The 19,436-nt window shown below is 46.2% G+C and overlaps 1 long non-coding RNA gene across 1 annotated transcript; it reads left to right on the top strand.

Moving 5' to 3' along the window:
• The first annotated feature begins 71 nt into the window (after window positions 1-71).
• Window positions 72-18,504, top strand: LOC102552233 (uncharacterized). Its single transcript, XR_351793.4, has 3 exons — window positions 72-193; window positions 15,319-15,408; window positions 18,105-18,504. It is a non-coding gene; the product is annotated as an uncharacterized LOC102552233 (long non-coding RNA).
• Window positions 18,505-19,436: the final 932 nt, after the last annotated feature.

The following is a 19,436-nucleotide window of genomic DNA, read 5'->3' on the forward strand; positions in this document are numbered from 1 at the left end:
ATAGAATATAGAATGTAGGGGTGCTGCGCGCACCCTGGTGGGGGGTAGATGGCATGGCAACAGTCTGCAAGATCTATGGGACAATGAGAAATCTGAGAGTGGAACATGGAGGGGAACAGAGAGGGAGCGGCTCACTTGGAGGGCTGCAACACTCGAAGGGGACACCTGAGTCAAGATGTCCCGGGGAGCTAAGGTAGGGGCTGACAGTGATGGAGAGGTGGCTGTGAGGACCCTCTTCCTGGAAGGCCCCAGAAATGAGAGGACAGGGTGACAGCAATGGGGGGCAGGGGGCGAGAGCAGATTCCTCAGAGAGAGAGGGGGATACCTGAAAAAGAGAGAAACCACAACTGAGAGCTTCCTGCCAGGAAGCTGAGGGAGGATAGATTCCTGTCACGTGCTGAGGTGGCTGAGGAGGCCCCTGGGCTCTTTCCAGAGGCTCCCTCAGGACAGAGGTGGGTGGAACCAGAAGCCTGCACAAAGAAGAGTGGGCGGTGGGGAGGAAGAGTAGGCAGGCATGTTTCCTGAGAGCTTAAAAAAAAAAAAAAAAAAAAAAAAAAAAAAAAAAAAAAAAAAACCGGGGCGGAGGCTCCTCCTTTGAGGAAGGCTTAAGGGTCTTTGCTATGGCATCCTGGAGCTGTGGCTATGGAGGCTGCAAGGGGCCAAGGGTCAGGCGGGTGCTCGCTGTCAGTGTTCACCTGTTTTCTGTGGCAGCCAGAAATGCCAGCAACTCCTCAGAGCAGCAGGTGAGGAGCTGGCTGCATTTGTATAACGACACGCTTGTTAATGTCACAAACTTGACTTCTCTTTCTCTAAGGCCCACAAGCGGGTTGCGGTGTTTTGTGGATTGCCCTGCACCTTATTTTAGGGACTTAGGGTGACTGTTGAAGGAAGCATGAGTTCTCTACAACCTTGATAGGAGGAGCTTGAAGGATATACCAGCACCTCTTTTCTGTTCCTCTGAATTAAAAAGAGCCTGTCTTTTTGAAGGCAGACTCGGGCTCATTGATCTCTCCTCAGGAGAGGCGGCCAAAGAGAAACAAATCCCATAAGCACCATGACAGTGTTCAGGAAAGCAGCTGGTTATTCTGGTTTAGGAAGGCAGAGCACCTCCATGGTGACTGCCTCCCGGTGGGAAGTATGGTCCTTGGCTGCTCCTGGATCCCAAGGAAATCCCTCCACTCCCACTGTATGAACTTCCCACAGGCGACCCTCCTGAGCCACCACCCCAGGCCTCTCTGTCAGTCACCTTTGACAGCTGGGCCTCCAGGGTGTTGGCTACTTTTGCCAGTGTGTGCCTTAAAACCATGTGCTGGCTGTGAGCAGGCCTGGCAGAAGCGTGAATGTCCAGAGGTCGTTGAGGGGTATAGATGTTCCCCGATGTCAGATCCTGTTACCGAGCCTCCATCAGTATCTGGAAAAGGGGCTGCTCCCAGTAGTGCAGTGTCTAGCTGCTCACTGGCAGTGTTTGTTTCCAGCACCCAGTCCTTTGGTGATTCTGGAGGAATTCCTGGTCTGTGTAGTTTTAAAGTTCTCAATGTTCCTTCCCCCTATGGAAGTGAAAGCTGATTGGGGAAGCAGGGTGTGGACCCACAGTGACTCAGCCTCAGTTCATCCCCTGGGACACTGAATATTGCAGGAGAGGCAGAAGGCATAGTGTATAAATTATTAACAGCTATTGAAAGCTTCCAGGAGAGCATTGAGTGTCCAGCATAGGGATATCTCAGTATCATTTCTTCCCATGGTGTGACGAGGGTTTGGGGTCAGCTCAGTGGCCTACCTTGTTTTCAGAACCCCAGGCTGGTTCTCCAGCCTCTCTGCCTGCCTCTCTCGCCAGGCCCTCATGAGTGAATTTACCTTTTACTTAAGTCAAACTGCACCCTGGAGCTTGGACCCTTGTAAATATAGAGCGACTAAATGATAGGACCTGAGGAATGGGCTCAACTGGACCCAGGAGACAAACAGGGTGCACTCCTCACTCAGAGCATCTGTCTTGTGATGGGGGGAGGCGGAGAGTAAAGATGTCAGTGCATAAATATCCTCTCTCTCTCTCTCTCTCTCTCTCTCTCTCTCTCTCTCTCTCTCTCTCACACACACACACACACACACACACACACCAGAAGGTAGCAAAGGATAACAAGAGAGCTAATAGAACTACAGGGTCAAAGACCTCATTTCATTCAGATGTGGTCAGCCAGGAAGATCACCCTGAGAAGGCAGCAGTGGGGAGAGACTGGACTGATGAAGCAGCTCAGAGAAGTCTTCCAGCCCAATGGAACCCCAAGTTGAAAGATCCAGGGGCACAATAAAAGTAAAGCTCTCTCTCCTTGTCCTCTAGTTTCCAGGACTCTGCCCCAGCTTTGATTCCCGCGTGCCTGCACCATGGGTGTGAGGACACTTTGGATCACAAACGTGTGTCAATGAAAAGATACAGAGACGGGCAGCTGGCACCAGGCCCGTCATTTGCAATTGGAAGCAGAGTGGGAACAAGGTCGTAGGGAGTGGGGTTAGGACCGGGGCCCTAGAGGACAGAGTAGGTCACCCTAGCCATCTCTTGACACCCAATATGAGCTGCAAGCATATGCCAGGAGGATTAGGTTATTCAGAGTCAGTAGGAGCCTTAGCACCAGGAGCAGAGAGAGAGAGAGAGAGAGAAAGAGAGAGAGAGAGAGAGAGAGAGAGAGAGAGAGAGAGAGAGAGAGAGCTGGAAGTCAGCTGTCACTAATGTGACTGTTCTTCTCAATCAATAATCAATTGGAAATCTATATCCTATGCCCTCTTGGACTTTGCCTATCATTTCCTTGTATTGGATTGACTAGGCAGATATTCATGTTACATTTCTGCCCAGAAATCAACGCAGGCCAGCCACCATTCACCATTTGGTTCTGGTTTTGCTTATTTGAACTTCTGGCTATTTTCCTTGGCCAATGAGGGAGAAGGTGGTCTCTGGCATTTGTTTATTTCCTGCACTGACTCCCAGTTCCTGGTCATTGGAGCTAGGGATAGGGACTCCGGTTGGAAGGAAACTCCACGGGCCCTGGTTCTAGCCCCCCCCCTCCTACCTCTTCATTGCTATCCTCTTTTTCTTGTCTTCTTCCTTCCTTTCCTCCTCTTCCTCTCACATCGGTACCCCAACTTTTCCATTCTTCCCTGTCCTGCCATGCACCTCACTTGATTGGTGGGAACCATCTCCCAAGGAAATGGCCCACAGAGGAGCCTTGGTTGACTGATCCATGCTGCTTACCTCACACATGGCCTTAGGTAACGAAGGTGAAAACAAACTCCCCACCCTCGAGGCCTTGACCTCACTGGCCTTCGTCAGATGACCCTCGAGTAAACTGACTCTGAAACTCCTCTCTAGACAACAGATCAGTTCTCACAGCTCGGGAGGTGTGACTCCCACACCCGATGTCTTGGGCGATCTCCTCCGTGCCGGTGGCCATGTTTCCTCTTTGGAATAACTTGCACAGCCTTCCCAGGTTGGCTTTCCCACAGTCATCATTTGTAAGCATTTAAGTTGGTACAATATAACTTTAGAGCACTGTTTGGGGCTATGGCTAAAAAACTTAAAATGTAGATTCCCTTGACCCGATAATGCCAACTCTGGGAAATCTTTTTAGAAAATAATTAGAGACACAGCCAAAAGTGTTTGTATAAGAATATTTACCCCAATGCTTGTTATAACGGTAAGAAAATAAAGAAACCATCCATAGGCACTTGGTTAAATAATTTATGGCAACACTAGGCAATCATATCTCTCTGTGTCTGTCTGTCTGTCTGTCTCTCTGTGTGTGTGTGTGTGTGTGTGTGTGTGTGTGTGTGTGTGTTCGTGCTTAAAGCATGCTTGCTATGTGTGGCTCAGCTTTCTGTGACTGTTTAACATAGAATTAAGAAAATCAATCTATAACATTCCTTTGGTTAGTGGTTTCAGAGGTTTTGAGTCATGACTGACTGGCCCTGTTGCTTGGCCTGTGGATGGCACATCACAGCCAGAGCCAGTGATAGAGCAAAACCATTTACCTCTTGCTTAGAATGTGGGAAAACGGGGAGGATGAGGGGGCTAGGATGAGGCACAATCCTCTTCAAGGGTGAGTGAGAATGACTGTGGGGCATGGGCCAGAGAGGCAGGCTGCAACTGTTGCAGTTCCCAAATATTCTTACTCAAATCATCCTGGCAGCCTCACAGAGCTCCTTGCTACCTGACCCAATGTTCTAGGTTCTCAAATGAAAGACACACACACACACACACACACACACACACACACACACACATGCACACTCAACCTTATATTTTAATATGCCTTAAACAGTTCAACGGTTGGGCCACTTTCAAACCTCCACATGGCTCACTCTCACCTGCCCTGGACTCGGACCTGCAGCCCTCTCAGACTGAGTTCCCCAGCACCTACATGATGACTATGTTCTCTGTCAGGCACCACCCAGGCATGGCCTCCTCTCCTTTCCCAGCATGGTGGCTCTCTCTTCTTGCTCCTCCTCAGTCCCTTGCCCAGGAATCCTAAGGTCCCTCCTCTGTCTCCCTGTCCACTGGCAACTTTATTTACTAATCAAAACCAACTGGGAGAAGGGTCCCTCTGTGTCTGACCTGGGGATGTGTGGATGCTCCTTCAATTTTGGGGACCAAATTAACATAAGCAGCATTGGACCAAATCTACAACAGTGATAGTGTAAGGAGTTCTTCTCGGAGATTCCGGTGCTAGCTTGGCTTTTGTCAGTTTGGCACAAGCTGTTGTCATCTAAAAGGAGGGACCCTCAACTGAGATAATGCCTTCCTAAGGTTGGCCTATAGCAAACCCTGGGAGCGCTGTCTTGAAGAGTGATTGGTGTTTGAAGGCCCATCTCACTGTGTGTGTGTGTGTGGGGGGGTACCAGGCCTGGGCAGGTTGCCCTGGATGGTATAAGACAACATTCTGAGGAAGCCATGAGGAGCAAGTTAAGCAGTGCTCCCTCCATGGCTTCTGCTTCCCTCCCTGCCTCCAGGTTCCTGCTCTGATTTCTCCATGTGGTAGACTCCAACGATAAGCTGAAATAACCTCTTTTCTCCCCAAGTTGCTTTTAGTCATGGTGTTTCATCATAGCAACAGAAAACCTAAGCCACCTCCACTCAGGTGAGGACTGAATTAATGGATAAGAATTTAAGAATGGATAAGAATTTCAGGATAAATGAATAAGAAGCAGAGAGGCAGGTATTAGAGAGAGTTTAATGCATATTTAGGTTTGGGGGAGAGGAAGTGCTTAAGGAAAGGTTAGGCCACACCCGTGAGAGGGCTATGCTTGGATGGTTAGCTTTACAATAGCCATTAATGTAGGTTTGGTAGGTTCTGAAATTGTGAGGCAGGCAAGTATAGGAGATGCTTAGGGATGTGGGATTCTATTGGTTTTAGCTCTGCACACTGCTTTTCCCTTCTTGTGATAGTGCACCTGACAGTCTAGTTCCTTTACCTGCACATATTATGCAGATACACCTACTCCCAGCAAGGCACTGAGCAAGTTCAGAAACTCTTTGAACCTTATATGCACTGGGCTACATATACCTCTCTCTGAATAATCCCCTAAGTTCCTCCAACATGATCAAATTAGATGATTTCTATTCAAGAGTATCTATGATGTATCCTAAATGATGAAGAATTAAAGGGCCTATCTGGCCTATTTAAGTGAACTTTGAATTCACGTTTACCTATACCTATGCATGTATACTTGGGCATACATGTAGTTAAAATGAGATACATTATGGGAAGGGACATTCACAGAAAAATGAATATATAAATTAACCTATCAAGCAAAATAGAGGACTCTCTAATCACAGCTCCTCCTGCCTTAGATTCCATAAAAGATCTGGGGTCTTGGGTACCTTTATTCATGCGGCCTGCTGTCACATGAGTCTTGACAGTGTTTCCCCTCTCTGGTTTGTACTTCAAATAAAGTTCTCTTGCTCCTTTTGTAAATCTCTATAGCTCTTACTTTCAGTTCTCTGGGAAAGAGGCTGAGGGCTTGGAAACACCCAACCCCATACTGACCTCAGACCACCAGTAACAGAGATGGGTTGCTAAGGAAGGTAAATGTGGTCCTAGGCTGGCTCCTGAGTGCACTGGGGTTACAGCTGATAAGGTACCATCTGAGGACAGCTCCAGGAAGAGAAGACGTTTCATTCATTATCAAAAGTCAATAATCTCGCTTGTGAGATTCTTGGGAGATATATGAGGAGGATGGAAGGCCAAACTCAAGGTTGCATATACCAGGGCCTTATGCACAGTTCACTGCTATTTTAACGTTCTTATTTTAAAATATCTCTCTATGCAAGAAATACGGTCTCTATGTCAGCACACTTACAACAGATGCTACTTGTACTGGGATGCTTGATTCTCAGTCTTTGAGTGGATTCCCAGGGTAAGGAGCTCCCTTCCTTTTGCACGTTCCCTTAATCTTCCCTCTTTCTCCCCTGCCTCACACATGTCAATGACTAGACCCTGTTGGACCCCACCTCCAAAGGTTTCTACCACCTCTCAATAGTGCCAAGCTGCGACAAAGCTTTTAATACGTGCGTCCTTGGGATACAGTCCAAATCTCTCTTTTGCCACCTAGATTCATTCTCTACTCTCCAGAACTCAACCCTCTGACCTCCATTTTTTGTTTTTCCTATAGAAGGCCCAGCAAGGAGGCAAAGAAAAAAAAGGAAAAAAAAAAGACAGGCTCTTCACTCCTGACTGCTTTTCCACTTGTGGTCATGATTTCTCCAGGACTCACTGTTGCAGAATATTTGATCATACTGTGAACCTTGAGAGTGTGTTATTTACTGGAAAAACCTGTTTCTAGTTGTAGTGTGACTCAGCCCTAGCATGTGCCTTTAATCCCAGAGCTTTTTGTCTATTGTAAAAAGATTAATAAAATCAACCATAGGTCAAGAGTCAGAGCAAGCAACCAGTTGACAGGGAGTGAACACAGGAATAAAAAAACCATAGAGAGTGAGAGGAAGTCAGGAGAACGGATAGAGAGACACACAGGAAGCAGAAGGGGGGGACATTCAGTTTGAAAGTTTTTTGAGACACTGTGGAGAAGGAGAGCTTGTTCTGTCCTTTGGGATACTGGCTGAGGAGGAAGGTCAGCTGGGTGCTTTCTCTGCCTCTCTGAGCCAGCAGGCTTTCACACCAGCATCTGCTACTGAGTCTTTACTAGTAAAATTGAATGTTTGAGATTTTGTTAAAAACAACACCTTACCTTTCCTCACTTCTGGGCCACCTGGGGCTCTAGTAACTGCTCTTTTCTCCACCCTCAGGTTTAGCAGTGGGAAGCTTCCCAAGGTGTCTAGTTCATGTTCATTTCAGCCACCTTATGTCCTTCAACTGTGCCTCAAGAGGCCAACAGAAAATGTATTTTCTGTTAGGGTTCTACATGATGCGATGAAGGAAAAAAAATATGCTTACAATATAAGGTGAAGTGACAGAATCAGGCTAGAAGCTACAGTCTCAACCTGCACACAAATAAATCTGTTTAGAAAAAGAAAACATTTGTGCACAGAGAGAGGAAAGACTAGAAACATTGGAAGATCTGTCACAGTGTCTGGGTAGCAAGATTAGAGGTGACTTTTCTTGTCTCTATACAACTTTATATGGTACACTTTGCGTATTTGCTTATTTTGAGATGTGATCTTGCTATGTAGACCAGGCTGGCCTAGAATTTGTGAATCTTCTTCTACTTAGATTCCAGCCTATTGTGCACATTCTTAGAAGTGACCAAATATCACCTTTAAACTGGAAAAAAAAACTATATTTGAAAACAAAACTGAAAATGAAATTGGTCTTCTGTAAAGCAATCTTAGCTTTCTGTTAGCAAAAATCATGTCGCTAGGCCTGGAATCAGAAACTTGCTACAAACAGCAAATTTAACATATAACTTATTAAAATTAACATTCAGACTTATTTAATAATTGTGTGTGTGTATGTATGTATGTATGTATGTATGTATGTATGTATGTATATAGGTTCTCACTGTGTAGCTTTGGCTGGCGTGGACCTTGCTATGAGAACCAAGCTAGTCTCAAACTCAAAGAAATCCACCTGCTTCTGTCTTCCAAGTGTGGCACCGAAGGTATATGACACCACACCAGACTTAAAATAGTCTTTCAGTCACAGTTTTCCAATGCCCCTAAATAGAGATACCCTGCCACCTACTCACATAGGATAAATGCAGTATATGTATGGCATGGTTACAAAGCTTTATTCAAAATGTTCCAAAAATTGAACAGAGGTGTTCAAGGTTCAAAGTGCTCTGTTTGTTTGATTTTGCTTGGGCAGATAGAGTTGGAGAAAGGAATCTCCTATCAACAGATCTTTTCTATCGGGTCTGATTTTGTTCAGATTTCTTTTGTGTTTTCTAAATCCTTTATCCCTGTGCTTCTCAACCTGTGGGTCACAACCTGTTTGGGGGTTGTCTTAGTTAGGGTTTTATTGCTGAGAACAGACACCATGACCAATACAAGTTTTATAGAGGACAATATTTAATTGGGGCTGGCTTACAGGTTCAGAGGTTCAGTCCATTATCATCAAGGCAGGAGCATGGTGGCATCCAGGCAGGCCTGGTGCAGACAGAGCTGAGAGTTCTACATCTTCATCGGAAGGCTCTAGCAGAATACTGACTTCGAGGCAGCTAGAATAAAGGTGTTAAAGCCCACGCCCACAGTGACACACCTACTCCAACAGGGCCACGCCTACTCCAACAGGGCCACGCCTACTCCAACATGGCCACACCCACTCCAACATGGCCACACCTACTCCAACAAGGCCACACCTACTCCAACATGGCCACACCTTCTAATAGTGCCACTCCCTGGGTCAAGCATACACAAACCATCACAGGGGTCGAATGCCTCTTTCTCAGGGGTTGAATATCAGGTATCCCACATATCAGATATTTAAATTACAATTCATAACAGAAGTAAAATTACAGTTATGAAGTAGCAATGAAATAATTTTATGGTTGAGGGTCACCACAACAAGAGACACTGTATTAAAGGGTGGCAGCATTAGGAAGGTTGAGAACCACCGAGTTAGAGGTAATTTGAAGAGCTTACATTTAATAAGAAAGAAAGAAAGAGAGAAAGAGAGAAGGGAAAGGAAGAAAGAAAGAGAGAGAGAGGGGCTGGAGAGATGGCTCAGTGGTTAAGAGCACCGACTGCTCTTCCAAAGGTCCTGAGTTCAAATCCCAGCAACCACATGGTGGCTTGCAACCATCTGTAATGAGATCTGATGCCCTTTTCTGGTGTGTATGAAGATAGCTACAATGTATATAATAAATAAAGATGTTTAAAAAAAAAGAGAGAGAGAAAGAAAGAGAGAAAGAAAGAAGGAAAAAGAAAATTGATTCCTTAACCATAAGCAGCACTTATTATGCAATGGTTGCTTTGTCAGCTTCAGATCTGGGACTAGCCTTCCAGGCTGCAGGTAGAGCCCTGGCCTGGCAAAGTACCAGACCACTGCTTGAGCTAATAACAAAAATTATAAGGGACCTTGAACCTTTATATGGCCATTACAATGTGCAGGGCTGGTTTCCAAGAACTTTCTACACCCACTTTATCTTCCTCACAAGCACTTGGACTGGGGAGTGTCCTCATTGGTTTTTCATTGCTATGACAACACAGTGACCAAAAACAACTTGGGAGAGGAAAAGGTTTAATTGGCTTACACATCCCAATCGCAGTCACTGAGGGAAGCCAGGCTGGAGCTGAAGCAGGAGCAGAAGCAAGAGCCCTGGAGGGATACTGCTCACTGGCTTGCTCTTGAGGCTTGCCCAGCTTCCTCTCTTATACAACCCAGGACCACCTGGCCAGGGGTGGAAAGGCTCACAGTGGGTTGAGCCTCCCCACATCAATTAGCAATTAGGAAACTGCCTCACTGGCCTGGAGAGAGATGGCTCAGTGGTTAAGAGCGTTTGCTGTAGTTGCAGAGGACCTGAGTTCAGTTTCAAGAGCACCCACATGGAGGCTCACAACTCTCTGAAACACCAGGTTGATGTGACAGGGACCTGAGGGGAGGGGTCTCTGTGACCACCACAGCCAGTGGAGCAATGATCCACAGGAGGCAAGAAGGCAGTTCTGTTCTGCAGGACTAAGTAGCCAGTGTTGGTTCAAGCTTCAAAAATCCGACCACGAGTAGTTTATTTTAGGCACACTTAAGCACAGTATATTTTGGTGAAAACGTCCTGGTGATAATTAACTCAATCTTGTGTTCACAATAAAGCACAGAATAAGCTAAATAAAGAACGGCTGTGACTGCTATGAAACTTTGTGAAGTACCTGTGATACCTTCCATAAAGATGGTGTCTACAGATTGATGAGGAGGAGAAACACAAGCTCGCTGTAAGGGTCCGGGGAGCCACACAGATAGAGCAAAGGCCACCATGCTATTAACCACCCTGGCTCTTAGCCTTCCAAGCAGATAACGGCTTATGCATTCCCTCTTTTGCAGGAACAAAGCAGAGTGTTTAACATTGCTGGTTCCTTTAGTGTACAAGGACCTCCAAGCCTCCTGCAGGGTCCAGTGCCCTCTTCTGGCCTCCACAGGCACTGCATACGCACACGATACATATATACATATACATATACATATACATATACATATACATATACATATACATATACATATACATATACATATACATATACATATACATATACATACACAAGCATGACACTCATACAGAAAATGAAAATAACTGTCTTTAAAAGAAAGAAAGCAAAATACCTGTAGCTTAGTTTTTTTTCAAATTCCATTTTTAATAATGGTTCTTAAAAGTTTTAACCTCCCTTCTAGGCCATAACCCGCCAGAGGTATGGGAAAGAAAGATTATTAGGATACAGGGGAAGTCGACCTGTTGAGAAATTGTTCTTTGGAGCAAATCCAGTCTGTGCTGTCAGGAAATCAGCAGCAGAGCTCTGTCCACTCACAAACATTTCATGAAAATACCATCAGTCCAGTAGTGCTGGGATAGCAAACATGAATGTGGCACAAAACTGGCAGAAACAGCGAGGCCTCCACTGAGTCGGCACAAATCAGCAGGAGTGACCAAGACCAGCAGGAACACCAGGAGAAGTTCTCTACCATCAAAGAAGTAAAGATCAGAGAAGTCAAAGACATGAGACCAAGAAGTGCTGCAAAGCTAGCCATTTATACAAGCCGCCTCACTGTTCATGGGGTCTTATTTATATTCCCTTCAAGCACCACGATTCCTCCCACTGATCTTTCCTCACCATGTGAGTCTATTTTAGCAAAATTCCACATGAGTCTGTATCAGCTGACATCACTCTGTCTATCAGCCCGGGTCCTCAGAAGGAGTGGAAGCCACCAGAGCACCACCTGAAGTTCTTTGGTGCGTTTCTCTCTATGTAATCACGATAAAAGGAGCTCAGCAAAGCAATGTAAGGCGAACCAATACATAGGTCCTTTCACGTGCTTACTTTAGTAAAGTATCCTTTCACCTGTGTCTGCTTCAGTGAAACACCATCCAACACATCTAACTTTCCAAAGAACCCATAAGTTTCCACTTCAAATGACCCCCAGACAGGTCATTCCTTCATTGAAGTTCCTTCTTCCAGGTGACTCTAGTTTGTGACAAAAATTAATTGGCACAGGGGTGTGGCTCAGTGGTGAGAGTACTTAGCACACTTGAGGTCCTGGGTTCAATCCCTTATACACACACATTCACACACACTCACACACACACACACACACACACACACACACACACACACACACACACACACAGAGCCCAGCCTTGTTAAATCCTCATTTTATGGATAAACTTATGACGCATAAGAGTTAAAGAACTTGTCACAGGCCCCGTGAGTTAGCAGAGTAACATTCTGAATCCTCCAGGTTGACAACGAAACAGGTTCCAAACTCCACAGACCTTTCCGGATCATTCACCAAAGACACTTGGTGGAGTTTTCACGTCTCAATTCTATCCACAGCCTTGCACTGATGCCGGAGTTCACTGGCATTACATTTGTGTTTATTCCCATGATCTCTTGGCATTCCTCTCAGATGGGTAACCGAGACAGGGGCCCAGCGCCTCTGTACCTAAATCTGGCTTTGCTGGCCATCCAAGTGCTCCTGAGCCTGGTGCATCATCGAGGCTGCCTCAGTGATCAGAAAACCGGCAGGCTGTGATTCCCTAAGCAATGAATCCCCGTATGTTCTTGTTGTCTGAAAAGGAAATAGTGTCCCATTCACGAGGTATCCGTTGTAATGACCAGTATCCTCCCAGGGAGTTAGAACGTACCCTGCAACCAGACGCCTCGGCCGCCCTCAACTCCAGAGGCAAGCGTGGTCTAATTACCTTCATCTGCAAAGAGTCGGGCCTTGGAGCAGCCGGACACAGCAGGACTCTTGAAAAACCGGCTGCAGGTTAAAAAGCAGACCTGCCTTCAATTTATTAAAAGCCTTGGCATTTTTTCCTCCCACTGAGCATTTTAAAATGCAATTAGACAAAGTGGAATAATAATCAGGCTAAGGGACTCTGGAGTTTCCATGTTGGGCAATTCTTGCTCTTGTGTCTTTGCATGTCTGGGTGTTTTCGTTGTAACAGGATGCCCGTAGGACACACCAACAGCCTGTTTCAGTCCATGTCCAAATTCTTGAGGCGCTGTATGCCCTGTAGCCAATCACTGGATTTTCACACTACCCTTTATTGATGCCTAGGGCCCATCATTCTAACATCCTAGGGTACCAGCCAGTTTCAACAAATTCCCCAAGAACAAGCTTGGGCATCTCAACATTTAAAGAAGTTCCCAAGCAACTGTAAGGCACAGTGGCCTTTTCGAGCCACTACACAACCAGGAAGCAGATCCATAGCTGCATTCTATGACATTGAGCCCTCGGCCCAACACACAAGCTGGAGCACAAAAACACCATGATGTTTCACTGGATGGCTGGGTGCAAGCAAGTTAGTGGCCTGGTGGGATACAAAATGGAAGAATAATCCTCCCCACTCCATAAATGAGAAGTTAGTTCTCCCCACTCCTTAAAGTGACAAGTACAGGAAACAGTGTTCACAAAGTCAGGTTTCTTACCATTTTAATCTTGTTAGTACATGGGAGTTTGGAAGCATACATACTATGTACACCAGGGAAGTTCCCTCATATATCACGATGAGAAATAAAATAACATCTTTATTGGGCTGTCACCACTGGCAGAGCCATGCAGAAAGATTACACGAGTTGATCTAGACAGGGGCAGAGTCTGCTCATGAGGCTGCCATCTATAATTCAATAGCTGACAGTTTGGAATTATACCACCGACTGCCCCGCCCACTTCATGTGCCCACAGGGCGGTGGTCCCGGTGCACAGCTGAACATGCGGCCTTTATTAAAATGGACTGTGTTAATCAGCTTCCCATCACTGTGACAAAATACCTTATGGAGGCAGAAGAAGGAAAGACTTACTCTGCTCACAGTTTCAGCCCACGATTCCTCATCCCTGTGGCTTTCGGACCTGTGGTACAGAAACTGCTCATTCCGGGAAACAAAGGGAAAAGAAAAGGATTGAGATCCCACAATCCCCTTCAAAAGATGTAACTTCCTCATCTCTAGGACCTAACTTCCTACCTCTAGGCACAGCCCCTTCAAGGCTTCCCAGTATTAGCTGCACAGCAAGCCTTCAACACCAGGGACCCTTTGGGGATACACTAAGTCCAAACTGTGCTAATGTGTTTCACTCTCCTGAGATTTATTAGCCAATCAACGAATTCAAACACTTGGGAACCGCACTGGGGCAGCAGTTCCCACTCAACCAGCCTCTGGCCGTCCTGTTTCCTCGCTTACCCAACCTTCCTTCTCCAGGTAACCAGATACAGTCTTGTTCTTTAAAAAGAAACTGACTGGGTTGAAAAGGCTCACAATGAATTTCTGAGCCCAAGCAGGATGTTTCGTGTTGACAGGGGAAGAGCAGGTTTGGACATTGGGCATTGGCTAGATGAAACTTCCACTTACATTCCCTTTCCTGCTGCCCTCCACACACATGCCTCATCGAGGCAGAGCCACCTTCCCTGGCCTTTTTTGCAGCCTGCCCCAGATCAATGGCTCTGTGTTCAACTCATAAAAAATGCAAAGGGAAATCATCACCTAGGCAGCTTGTTTGAGTTGCAAAACCTCCTGGTATTTCCCTGTCCCAACAATCTTCTCCTCTGAAAAACAGCCCATCAATTCACGGTCCCCGGCCTATGCCCAGTCTTGGCCATTTGGGCATGCAAATTAGCCTCCCTAGCTGCACAGATATCGCTGTTCATGAATACTGCAATGCTTCTTCAGCCTCGCACCATCCAGCTTTGCCTCGGCCTGTGCACTTACCTGGAGCTCCAGATTGCTTCAAGTTCTTGGCTCTCAGTGGGCTGACAATTCCAACACACGTGGGATAAGTAGAACCACCGGTTTGCTCTTCTGCATTTCCACCTACGAGGCCTGGAGACTAGAGATGCTGTCTATTGAGGTGACCATTCATTTAATCATCAGCTAACGCTCTCTTGTGCCAGGCAGTGTGCAGGGTCCACTGGCATGTTGTCCAGCTGCATGCCCAGGAACAGACAAAAGGCACAGAATATTGGTCAGCCTGTGCAATGTACAAATGCAGTTCTCACTAGGAAGGTCACATATCCAAGAATACACAACCGTGTGAACATTAGAGCTTGAGCATTGTTCACAAGCTATCTCTTCTGATGGTCTTGTAGTCTCCCAGAGCCAGCTTTGCCTGAGATTACAGGAGCCCCTGGCTTACCCTCTCCCCTGCTCCTCCTGCTCTTCCTCCTCCTCTTCCTCTTTCTCCTCCTCCTCTTCCTCCTCTTCTTCCTCCTGCTCTTCCTCCTCCTCCTCCTCCTCTTCCTCCTCCCCCTCTTACTTTTTCCCCTCCTCCTCTTCCTCCTCCTCCTCTTACTTTTTCCCCTCCTCTTCTTCCTCCTCCTCTTTCTCCTCTTCCTCCTCCTCTTACTTTCCCCCTCCTCCTCTTCCTCCTCCTCTTACTTTTTCCCCTCCTCCTCTTCCTCCTCTTCCTCTTCCTCCTCTTCCTCTTCCTCCTCTTCCTCCTCCCCTTCCTCCTCCCCTTCCTCCTCCCCTTCCTCCTCCTCTTCCTCCTCCTCTTCCTCCTCTTCCTCCTCCTCCTCTTCCTTTTTCCCCTCCTCCTTTTCCTTCTTCTCCCCCCTCCCCCTCCTCTTCTCATTCCTGCCCCATGCTCACCCTCAGCTATAAAGGTTGGTCTTTGGGCCTCTATGACAAGAGTCACATAAAATAGAACCTTGACTTGCAGATGCTTGCCTTTACAGGGAGGATCCATGACACAAACCGCCTTGCTGTTGATGCACCAACATGCTGAAGGATCACCTTCCTCATAGGAGATGAAGAAGATATGGAGGGTAATTGAAGGGTCCAGGGGAGGGCTGGCCAATGAGACAAAGAGGCATTCTTTGCCATGTTGTGCCAAGACATACACTAAAATCTTATTCATCATATTTATCCGAAACTCAAGTTTACCTGGGCATCTACTATTTCATTTCTTAAACTGGCAACCTGACTGAGGAAGTCTATAATCAATTTAGAAGCACCTTTTCCCACCCCCTGACACTATGAGTAACTCTCACAAGACTGGAGCAGATCATTAGTGTTTAAAAACAAAAGCAAGTAGTCCGTTGAAAGGTAGCATTTAGTTGGTACCTCCCCTTGGCTGGCTAACTGCTATCTTGCAGACTCATGGTCTAGACACTAGGTAAATAGACCACACCTATTTATATTCACCAGGGAGGCTAGGGGCATCTGAGGAACTCCTGCAGCATGAGATTCAGGGTTTGGTCGTGGATGCTGACATTGGGGTTGAGGATGATTTAAGGGCTTAGAGTAATGGAAGATAAACTGTCACTGCCCACCCTGTGTTCTAGACACTGACAGAACATGTTGGCATTCTCTTCCCCCATCCCTATCTCCCCAGGGTGGGAGATTATTTTCTGCTGAGATGAGACCTTTTTCTTGCTTCTTTGGGTAGAATTTTATGTGCAGTCCTTTCCTAGGGCTGCCTTAACAAAGCACTACCTCACGAGAAGTGGCTTAAATAACAAAAAGCTCTTGCCTTCCATTTCTGAGCTTACAGTACAGATAAGGTTGATTCCTTCTAAGGCTGTGAAGGACAGTCTGTTCTAGGTTTCCTCCTAAGCTTCTGAGAGCTCCCTAGTGATTTTTTTAAAGCATTCATTAATGTAGAGGAGAACTACCTCCTCTTTTTATAAAGATATAAGTCATATTCAGTGAGACCCATAACTCCAGGACCTCTTTTTAATTGATTACTTCTGTTAACACTTGGTTTCTAAATAAGGTCACGTTCCATGGCACTTGGGAGTCAGAACTCCGGCTTCTTTTTCCCAGGACACAGTTCAGTCTGCACCTCAGTGCCACACATATTTACACTCACCAGGAAGTTTAGGAAGCATCTAGGAGCTTCTGTAGCATGGGAGTCAGGGTTTGGTTGTGGATGCTGACATTGGGGTGGAGGGTGATTTAAAGGCTTAAAGTAATGGAAGATAAACTGCTTGTCACTGCCCACCCCGTGTTCCAGAAGATTACATTGCCGTGTGAGGCTGCCCCAGCATTGCCCTGCAAACAGCTTTTCCATTATGCTAAGAGCTAGTGGTGATGGGCGCCATTACTATTCAGCCCTTTGGCCTCCACTGGCTCCCATTCCCCCTGCCCTAAGCACTTCCCAGTGACCTTCCAAGAGGTAACATCAGAGTTATTCTCCCCAGGAGACCTCTGCAATTACTTGCCTGTGTCAGGGGAAACCCCATGATGCTTTGCTTGAAGCATGAACAGGAGGAAGGCTCAAAGGAGAAAGATTCTCCACTCTTGGCCTCCACACCCACTTCCAACCTTGTATTAGAATAAGTTGTGTGGAGGGGAAGAGACAAGAGAACTGTCTTTTGCCTTTGTCTGTTCTCCCTCCTCCAGGCAGATGCTGTGAGAACAAGATAAAATTCCTTGTCAGCTGGGGCCCTAAATTCTCATTCATTTATTAGGAAATGATAGTTTTTCTCCAAGAAGCCATCTGTCTTGCTTTTCTGGGCACTGTCCATTAGTAAAGAGACAAAGGGAGGGAAAGATGGGCCTTTTTGGCCATGGATTTTTTTTAGTGCCTCTTCAATGTCTTTATCACCAGGGAGATTTTTTTTTTAAGTCTGATTAGGAAATGTGATTTTAAGAACAGTCTGCTCATCTGAGCGGCTTCATGGCTGACTGGTTTGATAAAGCTGGTTGGCACGATGCCCCAAATGGTGGTGCAGCAACTGTGGACGTGGCTCCATGAAGTTGCTGGGGTGACCATAACAAAGCACCTGGACTCAACAACAGAGCTCTGTTTCCTCCTGTTCTGAGAGAGGGAAAATAGTGTGTAAAAAATGCAAGAAGATGGCCATGTTCCTCCCGAGGCTTCTTCCTTGGCTTATACATGGCCATCTTCTTGCATTTTTTACACACTATTTTCCCTCTCTCTGTGTCAGATTTCAACTTCTTACAAGGGCAGAGCCAGAGGGAGGCCCACCCAATAAGCACATTTGACATTAGTTCTATGAAGATCCTGACTCCATGTGCACTGTGATCTGAGGTCCTGGGGTTGGCAATGAATAAGTGGGGATCAATTCAACCCTGAAGACTGCAAGACTGCTTTAGGGATATCACAGATCCCGGGTTTGACTCTGCCTCTGAGTAGGGGCCTTTGGGACGACTGTGGGTTGGAGATTTGGGTTCCCAGAAACAGAAAATAATCCAGGCTCATCTGAGCATCCATGGAATTGAATAGGGTAATATGGGAAACATGTGGCATGATGAGAGGCCATATGCAGAGCGGGTAGTAACTTTAACACATTTGGCATGAAAGTGGGAGCCCTAGGAACATCTCTGTGGTAGAGAACACTAGCCAGGGTGGCTAAGATGAGAACCTCAGGAGTCCCAGAGGACCCGTGTGCTTATTGTTCATCCCACATATGGTCTAGATCATTCCCTCTGACTCCCTTTCCCTCTGCCATATGTAGTAAGGGAAGTCAGCGACCAGGATTCTTATATTTTCTAGGTCCTCAGAGACACAGAGCTGATTGTTCAATAGAAGATGGGCAGCTATGAAACTAGATATCAAGAGACCCAAACTATGACAAATCATCATCGCATAGTTATCTCCTTACTTGAGAAAGAAGATTCTGAGATGGACCACATCTGAGCTGGACAATATTTGATCCATACTGTCTTGAACTGGGCTGTGTCTGAACCAGACCACCTCTGACACTGCCTTCTCAGGCCTTCTTCCACTCCCTTCTTGAGTTCTTTGCCTCTTCATATCAAATAAGAACAGAGATTTCTGCTCACAGAGTTTTGCTACTACATTCACTCTCCAAGTCCTCTCTGTGAACATTGGTCTCTGTCTGCCCAGGAAGGTCACTAGTCTTGTGTCACTATAAAAAACCTGAGTGAACAGCTTTCTGGTGTGCTCAGTTTATTAATGTCTTCTTTGTGATTTGTACTGGTTGTAAATATTATACCCGTTATAAATAATGATCTGACCTGCCATTCTTTCTGTGGTCCTTGGTTACCTGGCCTATAAAACCAGAGGGCTGAATGAAATGATTATGAAGGTCCCTGCAGCTTTAATTCTGATGGATTCCATGAAGATTAACCTCCTGTGAGTAGACAGTCTATGGGGCTTGCCAGAGTGAGGTATTCCTAAAAACTTCAGACTGGGAAATATGATTTCCCTTGGAGAGAAAGACTATAAAGCCAGCCAAAGATCAAAGAAGATATATTCAAAGTCTTCTTAAATGGAAAGGATAGATTTCAGACCAGAACTGTCTGGACTTGATAATCCAAACATACCTAGGGTCAGAGTATCCTGTCTGAGAGATGGAGCACCACAGAAGCAAGAAGAGGACACTGGGGACTGTGTCTTGATACGTCCTGGCTGTGACAAGATTGGGATATTAGTGGGTCTGGGGCCCTTTCCCAGCTGTGTCTCTGTTATAGACTGGCAATAGGCTATCATGACTCAATGCCCCATGGCACAGACAAGACTCACTCTATTTAACAGTCAATCCATCTAATGAATGCCAACCCAGGAAGAGGGGCTTCAGCTAGAACTGGAGTGGGAACCCAGGGTAGTCACTGTAGCCAACACTTACCTTCTATTGTCTGAGAAGTGTGAGGTCTCCAGCATGGGTGGAGAGGTCTGTGTAAACCCAATGGGACAGAAGCTATCAGCTTCCAATCAGCCCAGAGAATTTTAATACTTCAGAGTGAAACACTTTTAAGTCATTCAGAGAATTTTAATACTTCAATAATGGAACACGTTTAAGTCATTCGGTCCACCCCCTCTCTGATTCCATTTCACTCAAACACCCCTGGCTTGAGTGGTGTC

This window comes from Rattus norvegicus, chromosome 2, assembly GCF_036323735.1.
Source record: "Rattus norvegicus strain BN/NHsdMcwi chromosome 2, GRCr8, whole genome shotgun sequence".
In the NCBI taxonomy this organism is placed as follows: Eukaryota; Metazoa; Chordata; class Mammalia; order Rodentia; family Muridae; genus Rattus; species Rattus norvegicus.